Source organism: Anas acuta, chromosome 1, assembly GCF_963932015.1.
Source record: "Anas acuta chromosome 1, bAnaAcu1.1, whole genome shotgun sequence".
NCBI classification, from domain to species: domain Eukaryota; kingdom Metazoa; phylum Chordata; class Aves; order Anseriformes; family Anatidae; genus Anas; species Anas acuta.
The window spans coordinates 195,380,942-195,407,973 of record NC_088979.1 but is presented as its reverse complement, the minus strand read 5'-3'; the positions used below and the strand labels follow the sequence as shown (position 1 = coordinate 195,407,973).

The following is a 27,032-nucleotide window of genomic DNA, read 5'->3' as shown; positions in this document are numbered from 1 at the left end:
GTGCTACTTCATTTGTTTCAGATTTTTTTTTTCAATCCACTTCAGCTATACTCCTTATTCTTCTATAGTCAGAGCTTTCCTAAAATCAAATACTTTTCCCCAGTTTAAGGAGAATTATTAACCTGAAATTAAGAAGTGTTTTTGTTTGTTTGTTTGTTTTCAGTGCATTGAAAGAACATTGCTAGGTGCAATTAAAATTGGATATGCAAGACTTTAGGTGATAAGTGTGACTATCAATCGCACCTTCTTTCCTTCCCAAGTATAAGGTGGTTTTAATTCTGTTTTTAATTCCACAGAACTTCCTATGTAGTTAGTTAATATTTCAATTTCTTCTTCATTTTGAATATTTGACACTCTTCATTCTTTACTTTGTATTGCAAAAATCAACAAGTAAATACCAAGTGATTCACTTTTTATTGCGATATGACATAAAGATTAAAGCCAAAATGTTGGCTAGGAAAATCAAACAGAAACATTGGGCCTGATTGTTTGGTGCATTTACTATAAGATAGCAATTTAGTGCTCCCAAAGTGCTAGAAGGAGGTCAGTTGTATTTGTGTCACACTCCTACAGATTTAGACCCTGTCCTTCAACAGCCTTCCATGGTCTAGGAACTGAGATTCCTGAGCAGCTGCTAAGATTTCTCAAAACATTTTATGTGGAAAACAAATTGGTGTAATCAATCCGTTATGCTGTGCTGTAAGTAACTGCATATATCTATGTTGTTCAGTTAGGGCCATGCACTGAGAAGCTTCTGGCTTTGCCATTAAAACTTTTGCCCTCCAAAACCCAGTGATGGCATTTGCAGCACATATTGAGAGTAATCTCTCACTTTGCATGGAGATGGCTTGAGAGTGGCCCAGGCCAAAGCCATTCCAGGAACTGCTCAAGCAGCTTCCCAATGTGGACAATTGCAGTCCAGGGAGTGTGCTCTGGATCAAGCATTGCTTATTGTCATCGTGAGTAACCATCTATGACTGTGTTAAGGGAGAGTCGTTTTCTACATCAGTTCTGGGGTGGCTTTGAAATGTTTATAAGCAAGAAGACTGATGGGGTGAGTGATAATCACTGCCCTGCAGCCTGTGAGGGGAAGCCATGTCCCATTTCTAGGGTGCATATGCAGTGGAAGGTTTACACTGCAAGTACGTTTCTTATAAATATTTCATGGTGGTGTGTGACCTTTATTTGCTTGCCAGGTATCTCATGGCTCTGATACAATAACCTGTGACAGATTGTTTGAACTGCAAAGCCCTGGAGCCCTGCTGTAGGTGAAAAGTGGATGCTCCTTACCTATGGTGAAGCATGTCAAACAAGGGCCCAAAGAGACCTCTTTAAACAAACAAACAGCCACCACTAAACAAACAGAAACTTCCCAAACCAACAAACAACATAAAAGAAACAAAATTATAAAGCAACCAGCCTGTGAATGACAGTAAATGGCAAACAGAGGAAATACAGAGTTAGGAACCCATTTATTTCAGAAACACATCTCCAAGATGTTTCTGCTATTAGTGCTTCCGAATTCATACACATAAGAAATGAGCTGAGCCCAGCACTTTCTGGTCATATGTTCTACATGCTATGTCAGGTTATAACACCTCTGCTGATGGCTTCTCTTTGCCCTGTCAAAGGTTTAAACCAGCTGTCTGCTTTCTACCAAACAGTAAATACTTGGTACTGACTCAGCTTCACTGATTTATCAAGAGAATATCTTCATTCTTTGTCTTTCCCCACTTACTATGCAGTTATATATGAGAAGCATTGTGGGGAGCTTGCAGAGGAAATCTGTTCAGGTCAACTCACAAATGAACACATCCTATTTTGTCAGATTAAGTGCTATAATTAGATACTTTTAGACTTTGTGTTCTTTTCAGTCTCCAGTTATTTTTCTTAACAATTACTCACTGTTGTGAAAGCTCTAAAAGCAATGTACGTGGAGTTGATTAAAAAGGAATTACAATAAGGCAAAATGCATGTGTTTCTTGGGGAGAGGATGAAGCCACTTAAATGTAATTTTATTAGTGTTAGGGCACAGCCATATGTCTGATTCATAATAGAATGCAACAAGAAATCAGATTCATAGCAATTAAAGGGATTTGAAGTAATTTGGTTAGCTATGCAGAATAAGTTACATGATACAGGTGTAAACTGGTGGTTGGATGGAGTGGGAGAGCATCACTGCTGTCATGAAGAGCTAATGAAGAGTTGTAGGGGGTGAGCTAACAGGTCTTGTACAGGGACAGAGCTAACTAAGAAGAGGGCGTAGCATTTCAGGTACTGGACAGGACTACAGAAGGGAGAAGTTCTTGTTCAAGTTGAAAGAGAGGGTTATGACCAAAGTATCTGATTTAATTTGAGCTCTTTCCACCAAGAGGAATTGGAAGCTTCTGGTTTTCTCATTACAACTTCTAACTGAAGTCCTGGCACAGATTATGGGTTTTGATATAAATTGCACCTGGTGACTGTGCTCCAGAGGAGCATAACAGCTGTAATTTAGTGTGCTGCATTTTGGCTACCATGTCAGTCCATTTTGAAGTACATCAGCATACTGCCTATTTCTGACTTGAAAATAGAAACACAGAAATCCAGTACTTTGTCTTCATTCACCTGAGCACATTTCCAAGGGATGACCCTGTATAGTACTCCAGAATCAGTTTATTTATATATTTTATGTATTCTATTTGGTATTCATATCTCAGGAATCACTTCTGAAAATTTTAGTATTAAGCTTTTAAGTAGCTTTTGTTCATGGTCTATGAAAAATGAATTCCTCTGCATAGAGAGGAAAGAAGCCTGCGTCATGCTGTTCTGTGATGCAACAAAGAGACCGTATACATCATGACAAAATGTGGTCAAGGCGTGACATGTAGCTTGTCAGACTGAAACAAACTGCTGATGGACACAACTTTGAGACTATCAGGCAGGTTGCCATGGCTTGGAGTGTGTGCTAAGAGCTGTATACCTTACCTTACTATGTGCTATCGCAGCATGACACAGATTGGAAGGGACCTTCATCCTAACATTTAGAAGATAAACTCCCAAAGTCATTTACTTACGACAACATAAAAGAGTTATACTGAAGTTTTAACCTGACTCAATGTTTTCCTTCTGTATAGAGAAAAAGCTTGTAGGTATTCCTAGGTGCATGTTAAAAATGTATCAGTGTTCTGTTTACAATCATTTTCTGGTGATTACTGCACCACAACCTAAACCACTTAAATTTCCCTCTGTATTGTAGTAGCAGATATGCCCTAGTCACTAGACCACAGAGGGCGTAGCTACATGAACATATAGAAATGGACTCCAGCTGTGCTGTCTCATTCCCTGAGCTGTCCTGAGATAAGAGATCTCTGGACTTGAAGCCAAGTATTCATCTTAAGCAGTGCTCTCTACTTGAGGAAGGTTGACCTATTTCCCTGCTGGGACATACTGTGATAATGGCATGGCTCTGTAGCATTTGGAGTATAGATAACTTGTGCTCATAGGACAGGCAGTGCAAGCATAAATCTGTTAGCCCCTTGTCATGCTATCTAAAATCACGCTACTTTTCTTTAGACCTCAGATACATTATTCTTTCTTGCTGCTGCTTCTGGCAAAGTCGTCCTGTTTCCCTAAAGCCTAGAATGAGGTGTTCAACACTAGGATTTCAGGAAAACCTAGCTTGATTTGGTGCCTTCTTTAAGCAGCTTTATCTTTTCATGCAGGCTGTTGTGAATCTTCCTCTGACAATCCTGCCGTTGTTAGCATGCAGTCCCTGTGCGGCAGTAGCCTTGAGTCTGCACCATGAAACCCCATTTTTAACAAGAATCTTTCAGCGATTAGCACTTCTTTTTTATTAATATCTTCCATTCAGTAAATAGATTATTCTGAACACTGCAATCACTTTTCCTCTGGTGATAAACGCTACTTTCACTTGTGCTATAGCTGAATAATGATTTCTTTGGAAGTGTAATTAAACCACTGCCTTCCTCATAATCACAATTTTTTCATATGATATACTTGCTTCAATAACCAGCTGTCTGACCCAGACAGCAGGAAGGAACACTTGTTTTTAAGGCTTTTTTTATTCAGTAAAAGCAAAAACAATACATCATATAAAAAGCAGTATTCCTTTCAGTGTGGATGTGCAGGGACAGTTGGGCTGGAAGGCATCTCAGGAGGTCTCAGGTGGTCCCCTGCCCAGAGCAGGGAAGGCTCAGAGGTCAGTCCAGGTGTTTCAGGGTTTTCTCCAGGCTCACCTGGAAAATATCTGAGGCCTGCAGAGCCTTGGTGCAACCTCTGGCTGCAGCTGATTGCATCTTAAAAAGAGATTCAAAAAAGATTCAAAACACATAAAGGATGTTGAGATAATTGATAAAGCAGGTGTTGTAAATAAAACATCTTTTTACACATTTCTTTATGAGCACTTAAGATCTTAACTAGTTCAGTGTTTACTTCTTCTCATCCAGTGTTTACAGTACAAGAATTAGTGTAGCTTCTGCTCTAAGGAGATGTTAGAAAGCATGAAGTAAATGGCACTGGATTGAATAAATTGCCTGTTTTCTGGCCTTGACAAGCTGCAAATCAGTGAAGTTCCTTTGTGCTGGCCTGATGAGAGGGCAAAGGGGAGCATGATCACCTGCCAATGTTATTTTCTTCTGTTTGGTTAGACTTGGTCTTGTGTGAGTCTTTCTCTTCAGCCAGTCTGTGTCAAAACACTCTGCACATACAACCTCAATCTGCTTCAGTGCCATCCTGGAAAAAAAAAATAATTAAAATTAAAATTGGTACTTCCCATATTAAGATTAAAGACTCTGAGATGCTTGGAAGTCATACCAATAAGCCATATAGACTCTTCAGATGAGAGCTTTTCTCAAGCTGCATCGCTTCCACAGTCTAGCTCTGAGTTCTGGGTAAGTGTGAATGAGTATGGGTTGTAGGAGAGCAATTGTCTGCTGTTTGTTGGAAAGGAAATGCAGTCTTTGATCATAATTGTAAATATAAATTGCCCTTTCTATAAGCTGAATAGTCACAAAGCTTGGTTCAGTTTCTTTTGGGGAAACAGATGCTTCTTTGAGACATGATCAAGGACAAAAGTAATCACAACTTATTTACTTATCTTAGTATGAAGGACTTTGTAAAATTCACACACGCTATTCTGTGTGAATTAAGAAGAGAGATCATAATAAAAATGATGCTTAGCTAAATCCATAAAACTTGATTGCTAATAAATGCTCTGTGTATGTTTGTGTGTGTATATATATATATATATATATATATATATATATATATATTAAATAAGGGTAATTTCAGGGTCACGTTCTGATAATCTCTTCCTTGTGTGGTCCAAGGAGAAAGTATCCACCTTCAGGAGTTGTCTTTTCCTGAAGTTGGTCTAGCAAATCAGAGATCTGACAGTACAGTACTTGCTTGTTTGAGTACTTCATGACTTCTGTCATTAAACACCTTTTCATGCTGGCATCATCTTTTTGTGCAAATATTTCTGTTTCTGGTGTAGCCAAATGCTTAGGGATATCTTGAAGGAAAAGAGTTTACATCCTTTAAGTCAGATGTACTTCTTGGTCTTGTAATGTTTGTTTACATTTTACCAGAGTTTGGGGCAGAGAGGCATCAGATTTAAACTCATGTTGAGACTTTGTACTACACTGAAGTATTTGAGGACTGATTAAACCCTTTAACTATTTCGTTCAGACTGTGTCAGAAGATTTTGTTAAAGGTTTTCGTTTAGACCATTGCAAATATGCTGTTAAAATGTCCCGAAAAGTATGACTGCACTGTGAGGAAAGATATTAACAGTGGAGAATATGACAATAATTTGAAGTATCTTTTTTTTTTTTTCCAGTATATTTATCCATTCACACATACAAGATGTGCTACTAAAGCACCCATTTTATTTATGCAGGTGAAAAGTTTTATTTATGCAGATGGAAATGCTAGCTATTGACTGGGAAATTAGGACTATTATTTTTCATAACAGAAGTAAAGAAAGTAAAATCAACATCTCTACTAGGAGCCTTGAACATGTCATTAGTTTAAATTAATGATTGACCACACTGGCTGCTCAGCCTCTGTTCATGTAGGCAGAGTTCCATTTTTTTTGTACCCCCCACAGTGATGAGAAGGAAGCAGAGCCTGCCCCTGTATTGTGGTGTGGTTTCAGTCTTAGTAATGTTTACATTACTAAGTCACAGTGTTTAGGAGAGGAAGAAGCATGCTTGTCTGTGGGAAATTTAAACTTAAGTGCATGCTTAGGAAACCAGATAATAGAAAAGAAAACTTATGGGAGGGAATGCAAAGAAAATGGGTAAAATCAGAAAAGAGCTAGGGTCTGAAGTATCTTTCTTCTGAGGAGAGGCTTGAAGAGCTGAGGCTGTTTTACCTGGAGAAGCAATGGATCAGAAGGATCTTATCAGAGTGTATAATGGGTGGATGTGAAGATGACAGAACCAGGCTCTTCCAAGCAATGCCCACTCAAAAGATGAGAGGCAATGGGCACAAACTAAAATGTGAAATTTCTTAGAAACATTAAAAAAAAAAAAAAAGAAGCTGTGAGAATGGTCAAACAGTGGAACAGGTATCCCAGAGAGCTTGTGGAGCCACTGTCCTTTGAGATATTCAAATTTGGACATGGTCTGACTGTAACTGACCCTGCTTGAGCAGTGGGGTTGGACTAGACTGACTCATAAGGTCCCTACCAGGCTAAACTAAAGAAGTAAATACTTTCCTATGCTATGTCTTTCAGCTTCAGGTTAGTTTTTTATCACAGAAAAGTCAGCAATATCACAGGCAGGAGCCTTTAACTAAAGACTCCATTTTGGCAGAGTTAGCCCTGAGCATACAAATAAGGCAGAAAAAATACCCTTTGCATTGACTGATGTATTGAAGACGTGTTTTGCTTATCAGCATGAGTCACCAAATGTACACTTGCATGTAATTTAATACCACAGCAGACCATATCAAAATGGAATTCAGGTTATGTTTTTCCTCTAAATGTGACCCGTGATACATCACTTAATGTAATATTGCTACTGCTGGATAAGAAGGAAGTTAGGTAACAGGAAAAATGAAAGTGTTGAAATAAATAATCCTTTTTTCACAGTTCAGAAAAGCTGTTGTTTGGTTCCCCCAAGATTTGACTGTATGTCAGTGCAAAAAAAACTTGTGTACAGTGTGAAGAATGAGTTGCTAATGTTTGCAGGTACTACAAAATGTGGCAGGGTAGTTTTCTTTGAAGCTAAAGGAGAAAAATAGCCAAACAATATGAAAAAGCTGAGTGAATGGGACGTAAAATCACAAATGAAACTTTTTTTTTTTTTTTTACTACTGAAATAGCCCTAATTAGTCAACTAATTGTGTATATGAATGTGCATTTCCCTTCTCTCGCAATCTGTAAGCCTTAGAGTAGGTTTTATCATTGCAGAATATCTTGGAGTCATAATGGAGGCCTCTTTCAAAAAGTAAACTCTGTTCAGTGGTCAAAAGATTAAGTAGAAATTCCTAGGAGAGGAATAAAGAACAAAATAAGTGTCTTATGCTTCTCTGTAATTCTATATTACCCCCAGATTTTGAATTCTTTTAGAATTGTTGCTTTCGCCATCTCAGTTAAGGGTCAGTAAGGGACCTGAGATGGTACGGTAATGGGTGACATTGAGAATCAAAAAGTACGGAAAGACTTCTCTGTAAGAAAAGGCTAGAAAGACTGTTATAACAGTTATATAAAATGACAAATGATGTGAGAAAATAAGCAATGTTCTCACTCAGAACTCAGGTATTGGGAAACAATGAAGTAAATTATTAGGCAAGAAGTGTAAAATTAAAAGAGGGATTTTCACTTTGTTTCTTTTACGTTTAGAAATGAAACTGTAATTCTTTCATAGAAAAAAATTGGTTTTATCTAGCATATGAATAAGTTCTAAATAAATAAATAGTCAAAGTTGTGGTTAAAAACAAAATAAAAAGTCCTTGGAGGACAAATAAATATACATTTAGATATATTCTTTCTGTCTCAGACAACCTTGTCAGATTTCTGAAAACGGCACAGTTTTCTTAAGAGCAACTTCTTTCTGTAGTTATTAATTTTTTCTCGGAAACTCTACGAGTGCTCACAGTCAATGAAAAGTTGGAGAGGCAAGACTGTTAGTATTTCTATTCTTTTTTTTTATTATTATTACTTTTTTCCCCTGGGGAAAGTAGTGATTAGGTTAACATCTACTGAAAAATGCTTTGTCTTCCAAAGCGTTTCCTAGAAATAGAATGAAAAGTGTAATCTGGAATCAAAACTTGTATGTGAGTTTTTGCATATAGTTTCCATACATGAATGACTTTCAAAGCTAGGCCCTGTGTGGTGGTTTTAACCATCTGGGCAGCTGATCTATGTAGCTGATGAAAGCTACAACTGCTTTCTCACTCCCCCTTCTCAAAGGGAAAGGGAGAGAGAATATGATGGAAAAGGCTCAAGAGTCTCAAGGATAGGTAGATCACTTACCAATTATCCTCCTGGGCAAAACAAATTCAGCATAGGGAGATTAATATAATTTATTGCCTATTACTAATAGTAACAGTGAGAAATTAAAACAAACTAAAACCATTTTCCCACCATCCACCCTCTTCCACCTTGTTCTCCACTGAAAGAGGTGGGATCTTAAAAAACAAAAGAAAAACAAAAAACAACAACATATGTACCAATATCTAGTAGCCTTAATAAAGTTATTCTTACTTAAATAAGATTTACTGGGCTAGAACTTGGACAGCAACAGCTTTGTTTTTTCAGGTCTCATATGGAAGGTGTGGTCTTCCATCTTACTGTTGCTGTCAGGAGTGCATCTTTACTGAAGTTTCTACTGTAGGAGATTCTTCTTTTCCCATTAACCTTTGTGTTTCTGTCTATTTTAAGGGTTTCTTAATAAAAGCAGAAAAGGTTAGGTTTGGAAATCCATCTCTGGGGGAAAAAATACAGAGTATAGCTTATTAAAAATCTTAAAAATTAAGTCACTTTGTTGTGACATTATATTCTCTTTTCTGTTCTTTTTATTCCTCGTTATATCTCATATCTTTACTAAACCTTATTCAGAGCAGGGGCCATCATATTTATTTGTTTTTAGAGAATCTAGCACAGTGTAGGATTGTAGTCCTTATGGATGTCATTGTTGAAATAAGTGATCCATAAAAAGGAAATGATTTTGCCCCCATGAAATATTAGATTGCAAATCCCTTACTTACAGATGATCCCATTTAAATAAGTGGTGTTGATCACCAGTGTGTATCTTTTCTGCAGCTGTAAATACAGAGTTCTGCCTTCCCTAGATTGAAACAAACCTGGGTGTAATTTCCCATGAGAATATCTGGTCATTGAGAAATTACGGGTGTAAACCAAGCCAAGCGGCTTGGAGGCATTTATAACAATATGATTTTGGGAAAGTACACAGTTCCACATAGATTTTCATTCTGTATAAGAGTCTAAAAATTTTCTGCATTACTCTGTGTATTAAGCAATATAATATCCTTTTGACCATTAAATCTTTATTCTGTCTATTCAATAATACCAGTCTTTCAAACAGCTGGTATTATGTTATCACTGCTTTCTGGAAAGTTGTTTCTCTTACAAATCATTTTCATATACTGTAGAAATGAATAATTAAATGGTTATACCCTGTTCACTTGCTCCTTGTTTAATCAGCTATATCTGTACAATGTGAATGCAAAATAGATGTTAAGTGCTGCCAAATCAGAGTATTTTCCCAAATGTATTTCCATTTTGTCCATTTTATGGATGGTATTTAATAACAAATTGTGATCACTACTTTTATTTTTCTTAACCTCTTTTCCATGTGAGTTCTTACCTGATTGCTGAAAACACGGATTCCTCCCTAGAGTTTCTTGTTTTATAGTGCTTATTTTGGTCTTGCCTGGGGCATTTGTAAGTTCATCTTTTGACATTCTGGAGCTTTCAGAATACTCACTTGATGAAAGCTAATAATATATATAACTTCAGATGTTTGCAAGAGAAGATATTTAGGGTAGCATTATTTTTAAGATTGTAATTAATGGGCTAATATATCATCCCTGCATCAAGAAGGAGGTTTTGCTACAAGAGAATCTGTCAGAATTGAATGTGTTACAAGCCACTGAGGCACTCAAGTGTCTAGACTCGTGATATTTATAGGATCTTATATTGCTGTGATCTACGGTCTGTAACAATAGAAATGAATTAATTTTATTTATTTATTTGAAGTTTTAAGAAATCTTGTGTTAAAAAGCAGGGAGCTCTGTAACAGTTTATTATAGGACTAATATTCTGTAAGGATTGAGTTGGTCTTGCAGTCCACAAGGCGTAGGAGACATTTCTAAAACACAGAAAGAGCAAAATTCACTGTCTAGGAGATTTTCATGCTGTGCATATCTATAACGAAAAATGTCAAAGCAGTTTCTTAAAATGTTTCTCTGTATTTCACTATGTGAATCTGTGTTGATGTGTTGTAAAAACATATAATGATGCTCAGTTATTTCTGGGCTATATGTCAAAATGTTGTGCATTGAAAATGTCTGGTTCATAAACACGTCCTAGCTAAGACTTCACTGACTTTTATAATATGGTTTCTTCTTCAGTTGTATGGATCCAGAAATATGTGTGTTAGGCCTTTCACAGTGAAATCTCTCCACTTAAAATCATAGGATAATTCCATTTGAAAGGAACCTCAGAGTTTCATCTAGTTCAACATCCTGCTTAAAGTGTGGTCAGCTGTGAAATCAGACCAGGCTGTGAAAGATTTTATCTAGTTGGTCTGGAAAGCCTCCAAGTAAGGAGACTGCACAACCAGTCTGGGCAATCTGTGGCACTTCCTGTCAGTCCTGGTGAAAAAAGTTTTTTTCCCTACATCCAGTCATACCCTCTCTTCTTTCAGTGTGTATCCCCATTACCTCTTCCTTTCTTTCCATGGAATGCTGTGAGGTCTTGATGTCATCCAAGTTGTAATAATCTTCTCATCGTTTGTGGAAGGGGCTGCTGTTAGGTTTCCCAGAAGATGTCTCTTCTCTGGACTGAACAAGTCCTATCACAAGGCAGGTGGCCCTGAGCATTTCATTGGCCTTCCAGTAAATATTCTCCCATTTGTCAATGTCTTCCTTATACTGGGTGATGTGGATGCATTGTAAGTGGTATTATGTCTATCATGACACAATCTTCTAGGTACAAATCCCATCACAGTATTTAGGCTTACATTTTATTTGGAAAACAAACAATGTTCATAATTTAATTCAATTTGTGTAATTTATGGTATATAAAGTTTTTTCATGAGATTTGCATTACCAGTTGTAGTATTATGCATTGTATGTATCTTCATCTCATCTGGTTTACCTCATCCTGGAGGAAATATGTGACAGTGACAAGATTAAATTCAACTTTTAAAGAACCTGTTTTTACCACTAACTGTAATGGAGCTTGCTGGTATAGACGGCTACCTTGTAGAGTCTGGGTTTAGGTAGCCTCAGTCTTCACCTTTGGCCATTGTTGATTTGCATGTAGACCCTACTGACATGAAGGCAGAAGGAGATTCCAACCTAAACTACACCTTAATGCATTGATGGTGAATTGTATGTATTTGCACATGATAGAAATGAATGGGGATCTTGATTCAGAATTAATTAAAAAAAAAAAAAAAAAAAAAAAGAAAAGTAAAGAAAGAAAGGAAAGGATGTTAGTGATCTAGTGATCGAGATACGGCGAAACACAGGTTGGGCTTGTGCTATATATATACGCTCTGTAAACCTCAGTACAAATTTGTTAAATGATTAATAAAATACCCCAACCACAGCTAAAATACCTAATCTTTTAAAGGCCAGTAGTATTAATTATGGAAGATGTGTTTGTGCGTCGCAACATTGCAAGGGTGAGTTAATTATTTTTATGAAGTTTAGCTTTGAAAGTTCAGATGCATTTTTGACTATTCATTTAGGTATGTGCTGTCAAATCCAGCTTACTAGTTGTTCACGTTACTATTTTGAAAACATTTCTATAAAAGCTGTTGCTTCATCTTCTGTAATCTTTACTTTTTATTTTTTTTAAGCTTTCTTCATACTACTTTAATAAAAATATCAAATCCTCTGTACAGAGGTCCTCCAAAAGATCTTCTTCAGAACCAACATTACCTTTCTTTGAAAGTTACCGTTTTCTACTTCCCAAAAGTATACTATTTTTTTTTTTACTAGAATATAATAGTCTATGCAAAATGTTAAATTTCCTTTTACTGCGTTACAGTGATTTGATGTGACATTTCTTCATTGTATTATCATCAAGCTCTGAAAACTTATTAAATCATGTTCCAAGTGATCAATGCATTTATCCTTTGCGAACTAAAGTGCTCATCATTCATGGCAAACCTCCTTTCTTCTGGCAGAATGGAAGACAGTTCTAATGCATCTTGTCATGTCCTCATTTTTTTATTTCTTGCACCATGATCTTTACTTTTCCAGAAGAAATTGGATAAGGGGGCATTAGGCAACAGCCAGATGCTTTTTTTTTTTTTTTTGTCAGAAACACAAATAACCACATTTTTTTTTATTTTTTATTTTTTTCTTCAACACAGGACAGTCAACTACAGCCATCCCACCTGTTCAGAGTTTCTTCAGTACAACACCCTCATTTTACAAATTACGTAAAACTGACTTCTTAGTGGAAGTCCAAAATAATAGAAAAACATTTTCTGGAATTCATAATGTGGGATGGAGTAAACAGTCAGATGTTGGACTTGGTCCACATTGTAAATAGTTCAAACCAACTACATATGTCAGCTGCTGCCACTTAAAGAAGTTCAGCTGGTTGCTAATGCCAAAATCTACTGTCTGATTTACCCACAGACAGGAATTCAGAGTAGATGACCAGGGAAACAAGCAATGTTTTGATTCCTGACATCAAATGTTAGCCTTATCCTTTTGGCTTTAGAGAAGTAACTTCATAAAATATGTGGTGTAATAGCTGGACCAAACCAGGCAATGCCCAAAACACTTGGGCATAGCTTTATGACAGTTTACTTGTTATAAATTATACAAATTATATTCCCTAGGGTTTTGTTTTTCTTTGTTCATTTGTTGCTTTTTTGTTTGTTTGTTTGTTTTAGAATAACCATAAAGCTGCACTTTCCTTTGTTCATTATTCACGATTTCCCTAACTCTAGGGAGATGTGAGCATCTCCCTATCCATTGTAGGAAAACAGGAAGATCCATTGTGCTGTGAAGAGCAAACAAAAGAGTATAATGAAAAATACAAGAAAATACTAGACAGGAGAGCTGTGTCTTAATTATAGAATAAAGTTTTAATTTCAAAACAGATTTGATCTAGAAGGATGTATGTTAGGAATTGTCTGAGTAGGCAACTTACCTAGAGAATAATCATGGAATAACAGAATGATTTGGATTGGAAGGAACCTTAAAGATGATCTCGTTCCAAACCCCCTGCCATGCACAGTAGTGAGTTTGTTTTGTTGTGTTTGCAGTCCTAAGGTTTCAAAGGTTTGTTTGTTTTTTTTTATTTACTTTTTAATTATTTTTTTTCACAAATCACAGTGAAAATAAAACCTTTTCCAGTGTTGGTATAAAATACAGATGTGTTGGAATTTCTATTTTTTATTTGAAACAGTCATCTATCTTTCCAATCTTGAGAGTACGTTGTATGAAAGATGAAGGGGAGAAAAAGGTCACAGTTGCATTTAAAATATTTCATAATACTATATGTTGCCACAGAACTCATTTTAAAACATATATTTTTAATATATTATCCTTCCTACATTCCTTCCTTCATTCCTCTCAAGCTTTATTCTCCTGCCATTAGTGCTGATATATTGAATATAAAGTGTATCTTTTCTTCATTTCAAGGATGAGGTTATGCCTTAGAAATAGTAATTCCTTTTTCGATTCCAACTAGCTAATGAAGTTCTATGTTAACTTTATTGCTATACCTTTGGAGTTCTTATTAAAAATATAAATATATATAAATATATATATATTAGCATAGTAATAAGAAACCTGATTCATTTTTAATTTTGAATTTGCCGTTTTTCATTCAGTCTCATGACGCTCTGATATATATCGTTGCACTTCTTTCCTATGAATTATGTTTTGTTTTCTTTTTTTTTCTAATTATCATGATTTTCCTTAATATTCTTTCAAAATTATACAATGCAGCTGAGAAAATCAGTTAGACCAATATTTAGTGGTCAGAAGACAGGAAACCTAAAATGATGGATACTGTAATTCTGTAAAAAAGTCATGAGGCAATGAGGTAATCATTCAAAAAATGTGTTGTGTGGACACCAATTGGATTATATTTTATGAGACAGAAAAAGCCTGTTGGTGGGATTTATTATCAGGATGTGAATTAATAGGGTCAGTATAGATAAAATCAAATATTTTCAAAAGGGACAGCGATTAAAGCTTCTGGTTTTGGGTATCTAAAATGAAAAAATAAACATCATGACCTTTTTATCAGAAATTTGTAGCTGTCTTAACAGTTCTAAAATTTTGATCTAAAACTGAAAAATCTCAGTCACTGAAATCAATGAAAAAATGAAATGAAAATGAAATGAAAATGAAAATGAAAAAATGAAAAATGCCATGGCTGATCAAATGTGCTTTAAAGAAACTAGCTTTGAATATTTTTGTAAACCTGTTGGATATTAACAAAGAGTACCATGAACAGCTTAACTTAAAAGTGTGGCTTTAAAATTAAGTAATAACCAAAACAGAGTTGAGTTTTTTATAAAAAAAAAAAAAAAAAAAAAGAATATTGACATCAGGCTGTATTGATAGCATTGTTTGCTGTATCATCAGCTGCTGTAACAACAGAATGGCAAATAATTTCCATGTAATGACATATGTAAATTCTCTCTGTGAACAAAACAAACTTACAATTTGCCCAGAATTCGAAGGAAATGCATAAGGGTCTTTTTATGGGGGATGGATAAGAACAGTTGTGTTATTTGTAGTGTGGAAAGGAACAGACACTTTGTTTTATGGTGTTCATGGGTACCTTCTTCCATAAATGTACATACATGTTTTCAAAATATCGTAGAACATTTGTGGGTGAGCTCAGCTGCATAATGAAGGTGTGAGAGAGCCCCTGTGTTCCTTTTGCTGTCAGGGAAGTGGTCAGCACACTTGGTACCCACTTCAATACACAATGTCTTCCTCAAGTAGACACCTGTATTTGGTGGGATGGATAGGGCTAAATTTTGTTGACTGCATTGACTAAGGGCTTGATTCAGTTGCCTGAACAGTGACATCTGATACTATCTGAGATGCCTTTGGGCATTTTGCCTAGCTTCTAGGCTGATCCAGAGGCTTGCAGATTATATCTGCCACCATGCAGATGCCTCAGGGCATCTCTGGTGGCACTGGTTTCATACTACTGGTCCTCTGTTGACATCTGTGTTAGGACACTGCAGTGAGTCCTAGGTCTCTGTTTGTTGTAATAGAAATTTAAATGGCTGACTGGGATGTAGATACCTGCCTTGTATCCATCTGCACTTAGATAAGAAAATGCCACTTTCTGTAATTCTTTGTATGTAGGAGGCTGGTTCGCTCAGCAACAAAGCAATGTACACACAAAACAGAGTCATTGCTTGTTTCTGCTAGCTGAATTCCTGAAAAGAAAGGATCAGAATATATCCCACTGTAGAAAAGAGTGTATTTTCTGTAAATTTGAAGAAAACTAACAACTCCTGAACTACTAGTATACTTGGCTTTTTGTTTATAAATATGAATGTTCTTAGCCTTGTTTTGAAATTTAAGTGAGGTGTAATGGCTGTAGGAAAAAAATATTCACATACTAGCAGAAGTGAACAATATCAGTGATGCAGTAGTATTTCATCATTTTGGGGCTGTTTGTTGAATGCTGGAGGCAAAAGATAATTCCTACATTAATTATCTAGTTAGGTTGGCAATAGTCAGTGTTTGGGAAAAGGTGGTTACTAAACAAGTGCTAAACTAAACAGAAGAGGTTTCTCTGCCACCAGCATCTTGGAGAACCACACCAGTGGTGTGCAGATTGCAGATCCTGTAGGTGCAGTGTAGTCCATCATGCCGGCCCTGCCACACAGAGTGCCTGTGAGGATTAGAGAGTGGGATTTATTTATTTTTTTAACAGAAATTTAATGATCTTAGTTTGGAGGCATAATGAACAGAGTTCATCATACAAAGAAAAATACTTCCCTTTTAGTGATGGATTATATAAATAAAATCTTATCACCATATGATGCCAGGGCATCCAGCCCCTCTGTTCAGAGGATGGACCCATAAACAAAAGTGAATATTTAGGCATGTTCAGTCTGGAGGGCTTGTTCGGTCTCAGCATGCTGAAACATAGGAGGGTAGACAGCCTGTGGGGAGACAGCTCTGCTGTGGCCATGCGGTAGAGTGCAGCCCTTGTTCCTGGGGTCTGAGAACACCCTGAGTACAGTGTGTCCCCATGAAGAATCAACTAAACATGTTCTGGAATATAAATAACTATTCCATATACATAAAATACTAAGTGTGGAGTATGGGATGAATCCCATAAATAGTGATTAAAAGGCGAAGTCTTTTTTTTTTTTCCAAAAAGTGGAATTTAAATTTCTCCTTCCAATGCAACAGAAGAAAATAAATAAATAAATAAATAAAATAAATAGTGTACAGTTCTTAAATAGCCGTGGTTTCCATGTTTAATTTTTCACTGCCCAAATCCAAGGTAACGTCTGGATTTTCCTAATTGCCCATTTAAGTGTAAAGCTTTCTACTGTTGAACTCCATGAATATAAATCAACAGGAACAAGAACTGCTGGCAGCAAGGTCCAGCTGCTGTGGTTGTATTTCAGAGGGGTGGCAGAGTTCTCTTCCCCACCCATATTCTGAAGCCACAGCTTTAGGCAGTAGATTAAAACCTTGATTGGATTTTTACTGGGAAATTGCAAGGAATGTTAGAGAAATTTGAGAACTAGGATCTTCATTGGTGTTTTGAGCATCTTCTGAAGTTCACTCTGGCATTCACAACCTGTTCACAAGTTAGTGTCAGTCTCTGTTGCTTATTTGTGATTCACAAACATCTGAAACTATGTACGTATCCAGAGAATATATGGTCTCCAGATTTTGAGCATTTTATTCAAACTCCACAATGATTTAAATAATAAACCACTTTACAGCAATCATCACATCCTGAAATAACAATTCTTGCTAAATTAAGCAGAGAAAAGTGGCAACAGCTGACAAGTGTCTCATTTAGGAAGACTGGAGTTTTGTTGATCCTTCAGCACTGCTTTGCTGTTTGCTAGCCATTCTTCAAAGTGCAGTTAATATTTTCAAGATGTGAATGTAGTCAGTTATTTCTTTCTGTCATGTTAAGTGGAAATATGTCTATAGGAAGCTTTTCTGTTAAAAATGAAGCAGCTAGATTGATACTTAATTGTTCTAGGAACTCTAGATACAATCATACGGATATGATCAAATAAAAATCAAACAATATTAATGTTTACCTGAGGTCCTCTGCAATTTCTAATGTTAAAATATCAAGGCCCACTGGAGCAAACTCACTTTATAAGTTCCAGTTAGTTTTCCAAAAATTAGCAAAATTCTAAACCAGTTATCTTTGTCATTTAAAAGCAACACAACTTATTTTTTTCTAATTATCACTAATAAAGCAGTGGATCATTTCAATATTATTTTTCATTGAATAAAACCATTTTTATGAGACTAGATGGTAGTTGTAGATATCTACAGAGAAATCTATGTTCCTACACTTACAGAATTCGGATAAAATGAAAATTAGAGAATTTTGTGCATCAATGCTATAAGAATTGCTATAAGAATTGCTGCATTTTAAAATAATGCGGGTGACAAAAGGAATGATGGTGCCAGACTTTCGTGATTAATTTTGTATGCTATTAATATAATACTATTTGCATTACCTAGTATTTGCCACATTGTAGAAAAATCTTCGTAAGCCATTTATAACCCTCTTAAAGGTGTAAGTCTCTATAAAGACAGAAATCAGTTAATGCATCTTCATATGTTATAGAAGATACTCTTCACTGTTCCATCAGTGATTTCAACGGAAGAAAGACAATACTATACCAGGTACATTTTGAAATTAAAAAAAATAATAATTTGGAGAAGATTGTTACAAAGATACAAAACTGGACTTTCAACACAAAACAGATGATCAAGTTCCTCTTGCAATCTTTTGTCAAGCTCAAAATACGAACTAAGGAAATAATTTTCAGCATGGGCATGGCTATAATTAAAACTGTCTGCCCATATTTTCTGCCACATCTGCCCAGTAGTGGGAAGAAAGGAACATCTGATAGAGCATTTTGTCCTTTCTGCAAAAATACATTATTTGTTTCCTTAATGCAGACAGAGCTTCCCTGCTAGACTCCCTGCTGTCTTCTTCAAATTTCTGTCATTTACAAATCATGAAGGGAAGCAAACACAGCATAGATAGATCTTGTATCCAGAACTGGTAGGCAGCTACAGTTATCAAACAGAGATTATCAGCTAAGTAGAAAAAGGAAAAGGTAAAGGAAGGGGAAAATGTCAGAACATTTGCTACCATAGCTCAGAAAACATGTTTATTTCTGTTACTGGTAAAAGGCCAAAGGCTTTGAGCTGACCTGACAGAGTATGGTGTCAGGATGTGTCTGAGTTTGTCTTGGCACAGTTTCAGCTTGTTTCAGCAATCCCCAAGTGGCCAAGTGACTGTAGTGTCACTGTATATGAGCTGAAGCTGTGAACCCCACGAACAGCAAAGGTCTGGCAGAGATGGGGAGTCACTGCCTTTGGAGCAGCACTCAGTGGTGCCAGCTGGGGCAGGCAGCTGACTGAATTTAGCAGGGAAGCAGCGAGAAGGAGACAGCATATGCTAAGAAAACACAGATATAGTTCCAAATATAGCACAGGATAGAAAAGGAAGAAACTCCCACCTCTGTGAACATCATACTCCCAGCAGTGTTCTCAGGTTGCTCACAACTTGTAATTTCTTCTTTCACCTTGTTGTAGTTCCCCCTTTTCCTAGTGGAGGAAGATAGTAACTGTCAGCCCTAGGAATAAGAGAAGAAGGAATATGGGAAGAGTGAGTGCAATGTAAAATAAAAATGTTAGATCCTAGGAAAATTTGGTATAACTAATATTAATGGGTTTTATTGTATTAATTACTTATCAATAAATATTTTGGACTATTCAAACATTAATTATTGGTAAATTGTCATTAGTAATTATCATTAGTAATTATCAGTAAATTATCACTAATTATCAGTAAATTTTTATCTTTCCCTCTTTATGGTGTATTCTATTTTGCTCATTATGAGGTTTTGAATATAATACTATGTTCCTTGCTGATGACTTTTCAATAAAGGGCAAGACACAGTAATGTGATAAACAGTCACAGAGCAATCTGGGAGAAGCCCAGGAAATCACTAAAAAAGTCAATCTGAAATGCCTTAAGAAACCAGAGGTTTTTCCTCCTCTTGTGTGCCTGTGTCTGGGATATTCTGCTGGATTTGGGAGACAGTAGGCTCAGGAGGTTCTAGAACCAGTTTTTGAATCCTTTGCTAAATGTTGTGATCCCTTTGATGTGTAAAATACCACTATGGCTACCACTGTTTACTCCTCTGAGAGGAAAATAGTTATCCACCTAAGCCTCAGTCACCCTGGCACTTCAGGTGGAACAGAACCATCTGCTGCCCAAGGACAAGCTCTTTGAACATTTCACATGACTGAAGGTAACCAGAGGGAACTTTCAGGCAACTAGTTAAAATGCCATGACAGTCTAAGCACCAACAGAGATGTACAGGGAGGGAAGCACAACTTGAGTTACAGTTTTAATTTCTCCCCACCCTGTTGTGTCACCACCTTTTTCGTGAGATAGATTGCCCACAGTTGATGCTGTGGACTAGGGATTGTGCTGTGAAAGCCAGTGAAACCAGTCTGTATTGCTGGAGGCTGCGATTATGTAGTTCTTGGTCCTCCTATTCTCGTATGCCTCTCTGGAATAAGGAAAAGCTGCGATTGCTAGATGACTGAGAGAAGTTTGGTGATGCACATCAGAAAGGATACCTAAAATCTTAAAATTGTAATAATGTTAAAAACAAGAGAATCCTCCTGTTGCTGTTGCAGTGTCTATGATGTGCAGCAATGGAAACAAAATACTCCTAAGAGAAAGCCATAAATAGTCAGTGCACTAAAAGATGGAAAAATACTCAACATAGGTCTTGCAGGAACTGTGAAATGCTTACAGAATCCCCATGACAATGTTAGAATAACACTGTAAGTCTCTAACATAGTAAAATCTTCAGAGCAGTTCAAGTTAATTGACTTGGCTATGGGAAATTTTCTAAACTAAAAAGGCCTCTTCTTAAGCAGGACTCTGAATGAGGATATGTTTTCTAGTTGTCACAAGGTTGTGACTAAGCCAGTTTACCAGATCAGACTGTCACCTTGACAAGTGAGGCAAGTAGTGTAGTCCTGTAGTGTCACCCAGCATCAGTGGGCACTTCATGGCATGATTACAGCCCAGTAAGGGGCAATGCACTGAAACCCCAGAATAAACCAGCACCGCAAGGTGAAATGCAGCAGTATTACTGCAAATCTGAAAATAGTATGGTGAAATATCTGACTGGTCCCAGTTCCAGGCATAATTCACATAAAGGTCATTCAGATATCAGTTTGAAAATTGCTTTATAAGTCAGCTGGTGTTTCTTTGTTTTCATAACACAGATACGACCTTAGCCACAAACCTTGCTGTTGTAGCTATCTAGAAAGTCTTGCCCTTTGGCAAGAGATGGAAGTAAGTATATTCATAGTGTAAGAAGTGTTTTGTTGTTTCATAGATACTGTGGCTTGGTTTTAAGTGTTTTGCTGGCAGCAGAACTGTGCTGTTGCCAAATAGAGTCTGTATGAAGAGCAGGACTATTGATTGAGAATGGTCTGTCAAACTTCAATCTGCAAACAATGGAATGAGCTCACATTCACCTGGAAAAATGAAGGCAGGGAGTATTGAAAGGCACTGGCATTATTGATGAAAACAGTGACTTTTTAGGTGTAAATGTTCTGCTTTATTTAGATGTTAAGGAAAAGGAAGCCATTAAGTCAACTGTAGTAAGACTTCTTAGAGTTACAGTTTTCTTTAACGTTTCTCATTTCTTTCTGAAGTGTTGAAACATTGGTACATTAAAAGCATTACATTGATTTGTGCATGCAGCCGAACTTTAATTGGGAGGAAATATTAGATAGCCACAGTCTTTACACAAGCTGTCAGCTGTATATTACAACCTTTTATGATATGGTGTTTACACACTCTTAAACCCTAATGACATAAATGGATTTACATTCTGCAGCTCTCTTCCGTACTTAAGGCTTTCCAGATGTTGTAATGGGCAGATTTCAAGGACTGCATCAGAAACACCCACAGTCCTTTATTCTATTACTGCTGCTGTATGTCTCGTGTGTATATATGCATGTCCTTATCACAGACTTAGTAATAAAGAAATAAATCTTGCTGAAACCGAAATTTTTGAAAAAAAAAAAAATTCTGGTTGAGCCTCATCCAAGAGGAAATAAGGAACTGTGAGGAAAAGAAACAAGGGGTTATATTTGTGATGAAAGGTGAAGAGGACATTCAGTACTTGTTATCTAGCTTGACAGTGCAGGACATTGATGGGTGCTGTGTGATGTGCCCCATTTGAATGAATCATGGATGTTACAAGATTCAGGGTAGTGTTTCTCAGATATATGCTCTCTCACATACCCCTGCACCGTCACATACATTATATGTCTCTTGAGTTTTTGAAGCACCTATCTATTTAAAACTACTTGATTCTGCGCATCTAGTGTAGGAAGAGTCAGAGGATCCAAAATAAGCTCCTTCTCTGTGTCACCCTGTAGAGTCACTGATACCTTTTCTTTTGCGAGGAGGTGGGAAGACTAACTTTATAGCTGTCAAAATGAGGCTAATAATATGTATTGCCTCGGAGGGGTGGGGAGGGGGGGAAGCTGATTTGGGGAAAGTCAATAGTCCTTCACTTCAAGATGAAGAATCAGGAGAGCAAGAAAATAAATTGCTTTATGCAGATCTAGGAGTGTCTGTCAACCCATCCTAGAGACATTTTTCAAACTCCTTTCTCCACCAGACAGCATCACAGGGTAACAGAGTAAGAAGCTCAGACCTGTGGGTGAAGTGTAGATCATGGTAGCAGCATCGGGTGCATAAGTGCTTCTCAGTGTTTTAATGAAGTTTTTCTTGAATCAAGATCACCAACTCTCTATGCCATGAATTTAGTTCAGGATTTTCACTGGGGTGAAACTTCAGAGTTGTAGGTTATATGTTCACCATCTTTTATGAATAATGTCTACAGTAGTGTAAATTGGTAATAGTTGGACATGCTGTCACTATATCTGTGGTTGTATTTTAGTTTTACACCTGTGGTTTAGTCTGGCCATGAAGCAAATTTGGTTAGGTGACAGTAAGAATGACACTGTATCCTGTCCTGACAGATGCTTTACAAACATCTGCAGACCTTAGTGCGGGAGACAAGAACACTGTAGCATTATGTTTTCTACTGAATAGGTGGACAAATGAGGTTAGTGTTCCCGCCAGGCACTGGAACCTTTCATGACAGAGACCCAGCAACATTTTAGGGCACTGTTCACTGGAGACAAAAGTCTCTGTGATATTCAGCAGGTTTTTACTTAGCTCAGGGTGCTGTCTGAGCAGCACAGCACTATAAAGTCCTGTGGTGCAGAAGATGCCCATATTTGCATGGACATGACCTGCTTTCCTTTGATTTGTCTTTCTCTCCATCCTGTTTGATTCTGCAAGCATGAGGATTTTTTTTATTTTTTTATTTTTTTTAACAAGATGCACAAACATCTGTTTAGCTATGCAGCTTTTTTCCTCTTAGTTGGCATCTTTGAGATTCTGTAATTACACTTCTGGGTAAAATAAGCTGTCGTGATAACTTATGCCTGGAATGCCTGATTTAAAGTAGTGGGACCTGTTCTGTTTGCATTTACACACCGAGCAGAGGTAGTGCCTGATAGAAGATGGTAAATTAGGTCAAATTTGATCTTCCTCTGAGAACAGTTGAAGTTGAGCAACTCAGCATAAAACTGACCAATTTCTAGAAGCGCATAAAAGAAGGTTTCTGCATGTGATATAACATGGAGACTTCCATTTTCGTTTCTTCTGGTGGATTTATGCTTTCTTTTAAGGTCACGAGTCTGTCGTTCAGGTTGTGCTGCTGACCTTTAAACTGTTACATTAGCAGTAGGCAGGAATACAGGACTGGCAGATGTTGCAGTGCTGATATGAATTACTCAATTATAGTAGCCTGGCAATGAGATTGGTGATCCTGTGAGCACTTTAAAGAGCACAACCAAGGAGATTAATCTAGTGAAATAGATTCCACAGAAACACAATTGCTGAGAGAGAGAAGGTTAATCTAGTAAAGAATGCTTTGTAGTGTCTTTATGGTTTTCTGTGTGAGCTTGTTTGGAAAAGATCATTTGCTATAATTAGGCTCCTAAGAAAGGGATATTTTTAACTTTAACTTGAGTTATGGAAAATTCTGCAATTTTGCTTCAGAGATGTCATGCTTATTATTTTCCCTCCAGTTCTAATGTGAAATTCTCAGGCATCCCATCCCCACATAAGCTGACTGTGTGCAGGATCAGATTGATTTCACTGGGAGCTCAGAAAATAGAGAACTCACAGGATGAGCCTTTAACTCATGAGTATGAGATTCACTAAATAACTCTAAACTGTACCTAAAACCTAAGCCCAAACCACTCAGCTTCACACCACTTCACAATGGATTTTGCAACGTGGTCACTTTTTGCCTTTTTGATTATGGTGACTCAGATTACTAGAATTACTAGAATACTATAATAGCTGAGGTGTAAAACATCCATAAGATTTGAAAGATGCTACAACTTTTACAGATAATAATTACATTTTATATTATTTTCACACGAAATGATGCAAATGAATGCAGCCTCAGAAGTGACTTCTTTACTAGTAAAGGTACACTACAGGAGAAAACTGGGAAGAATTTCACTTCTTTCTTGAATATTTTACAATGTTCATTTGTACTTAACAGAAGTTTTGTTTCTTTGTTTACTTTTTTTTTTTTTTTCCTGACTCTTATGACAGAAGTGTGAAGAGAGGGGATTTATTAGGGCTATATACTTTTGCATTTAGAGGGTAATAAAGAACTGGCCCAATTTGTTCCTTCTCCATTTTTTTAGGCTTTACATTTTGAGAATACACTTTTTGAGAATAGACTTTTTTATTCTAGATTGAAGACATTTCTCTGTGGAGCCATCAGTGTGTTGCAAGAATGATCTGATGTGCTTGATGTCTTCCCTCCTCCTTAAATTATGGTATTTTGGATTTGAGAAATAGACGGTGGAAAAATGAAGCCTGAAAATTAAAATCTAGAACAGTATCATTAATATATCTTGCAGAAAATGTTTCAGGGTTTACAATTTTGAAACCAGTTATTATGGGTTGCATGCACAGCCATCTTACAGTGCATATATCCATAAATATATATACCCAGAGCTGGACATCACTGCACCATTTAATATAGATTTTCCTTAATGCGTGCCATTGCCAGATACTTTTAAAAGTAGTACTGGGGAGAAAGGTAAGTGCTGTTGTCAGTCACTTGTAGTCTTGAATATTGTTTCTGTTTTCAAATGAAGTTTTCAAATACTTCTTTATGACTTTCTGTGAACAACCTCACCTAGCTGATTGTATTTCTTATGCTTCACAAGAAAAAGTTGATAAATTCCACTTTGCCAGAGTTCTGATGATATAAACAGCAAAAACTTGTTTCTAATTACCTTAGATATGAAATTAAAGAGCTATAAAAACAGCACATAGTAATTTCTTTCAGAATGACATATATTTGCATATTGTATTGCACATACATATTTGAAGGCAAAACCAAAATAATTGTTGTTGTGACTAGCTTGTCCCCCAAAACAACAAAGTATGAGTACTATTGTGTAGAAAAAAAATACAAACAGCTTTTTGTTGTTGTTGTTACTCAAAGTATAAGAATTTGCCAGGAAATATCCATAATACTAATGGATTCAGTATTTTTAAACTTTTAGGAAGAAGAAATTAGTTATATCATTTATTTAACCAGCACATTTTGAAACAGTGATTTGGGTGCAAAACCAGGATGAAGCCAAACTTGTTGAGTTGTTGAGGCTCAGTTGCCACCCACAAGAGATCAGTAGGTCCACACCAGTGTTCCAGAATTGAAGATTTCATAGTGAAGGTTACCATTGATTTACTGAGATTTAAAATTTGGCTCGTAGCATTGATTTCAGTGTGCTGTGTCTCAATAACTGTGCTATAACCTGTATTGTGTTGTAACTAGTACAATATCTAGATCAAGTAAGTCATTGCACATCCTTATTCCTAGACGAGGATATTTCATGCTCTGAGCTAAGGTGTAGTGGAATGTTATTTAAATTAAAGCCACACAATGGCTTTTATATGTTTCCAGCATCAGTGAATCATTTGAGGGCTCTGTCATACGTGAGATACAACTGTAGCTCAGTTTTACCCGGTACAGATTTTTTAAATGCAATTTCAAAAATAAATGACTTGTTTTTTTAGCTTGTTGATTCTGAACACAAGTCACATTTTATATAACTTGCTGTGTGATAGTGTTGACCTTACAAAAAATGTGTGATTGAACAACTTATGCAAGTGATGTTCCTATGTCTAAATGTTTTGAAGATGACTTGGATTCAGATAAGATCTTACCAATATTAGATATTTAGATAATTTGTGACTAAGTCAAATACATTTTTTTTACTTTTGTCATAAATTTTAAGATTCTTCTCAAACTGTAAAATATTATTTCCCAGATTTTAAATCTAGTGAGGTATAGAAGCCCCTATACAATGGGATTTTTTGTATATTCATCTGTCAACACTAAAAATAAAATCAGTATTGAAACAAAATCTAGGATTTTTTCCCTTTTCATAGAATCATAGAATGGTTTGGATTGGAAAGCACCTTAAAGACCATCTAATTCCACTCCCCCTACCATGCACAAGGATACCTCCCACTAGACTCCATCCAACCTGGCCTTGAACACTTCCAGGGATGGGGCATCCACAGCTTCTCTGAGCAACCTGTTCCAGTGCCTCACCAACCTCTAAGTAAAGAATTTCTTCCTGATGTCTAATCTACCCTCATTTAGTTTAAAGCCATTCCCACTTGTCCTATCACTACATTCCCTGATAAAGAGTCCTTCCCCAGCTTTTCTGTGGGCAGAAGTTTGTTTTTTGAAATGTTTGTTTTTCTATTTTATGCTTTTGTACATTATTTTCTATTAACTGTTTCTGTATTTTAAGGTTATAACTTTATCAGTTTGCAAAATATATTGGTATTAAGAAAGGTGGAAGAGATTTCTGCAATTGTCAGTGAAAGGAACACAGTAGATATCGAGTGAACTAGATTACAGGATTTATATGTAGGCATCACTAATCATATGGGATAAAATATGTATTATAGTATATATTACAGAATCACAGAATTGTCTAGGTTGGAAGAGACCTCCAAGATCACCTAGTCCAACCTCTGACCTAACACTAACCAGTCCTAAACCATATCACTAAGCTCTACATCTAAACGTCTTTTAAAGACCTCCAGGTGTGGTGACTCAACCACTTCCCTGGGCAGCCCATTCCAATGCCTAACAACCCTTTCAGTAAAGAAGTTTTTTCTAATATCCAACCTAAACCTCCCGTGGCCCAACTTTAGCCTGTTCCCCCTCGTCCTGTCACCAGGCACGTGGGAGAATAAATATTGGCACTTTTCATACTTGAATTTCTTGATAATGCTTTTGCTTCCTTTTGGATTGCTTTTTGCTTGTCTATATCTGTGTGTATGTTAATATTTTCTGTGCATACAGAATCAGAATAAGAACTGTGTTCCATTTTGGGCCCCTCACTACAAGAAGGATGTTGAGTTGCTCAAGTGCATGCAGAGA

General features: G+C 36.6%; 1 protein-coding gene and 1 long non-coding RNA gene across 17 annotated transcripts in view; one reads left to right on the top strand and one right to left on the bottom strand.

The window, feature by feature from the left end:
• The window catches only part of PCLO (piccolo presynaptic cytomatrix protein), a 361,820-nt gene that overhangs the window by 64,072 nt on the left and 270,716 nt on the right, over positions 1-27,032 (top strand). The window lies entirely within an intron of this gene.
• LOC137849861 (uncharacterized) lies at positions 14,211-19,182 on the bottom strand. The gene is made up of 3 exons (XR_011092113.1): positions 18,633-19,182; positions 17,928-17,994; positions 14,211-16,093 (listed from the first exon to the last, which is right to left on the bottom strand). It is a non-coding gene; the product is annotated as an uncharacterized lncRNA (long non-coding RNA).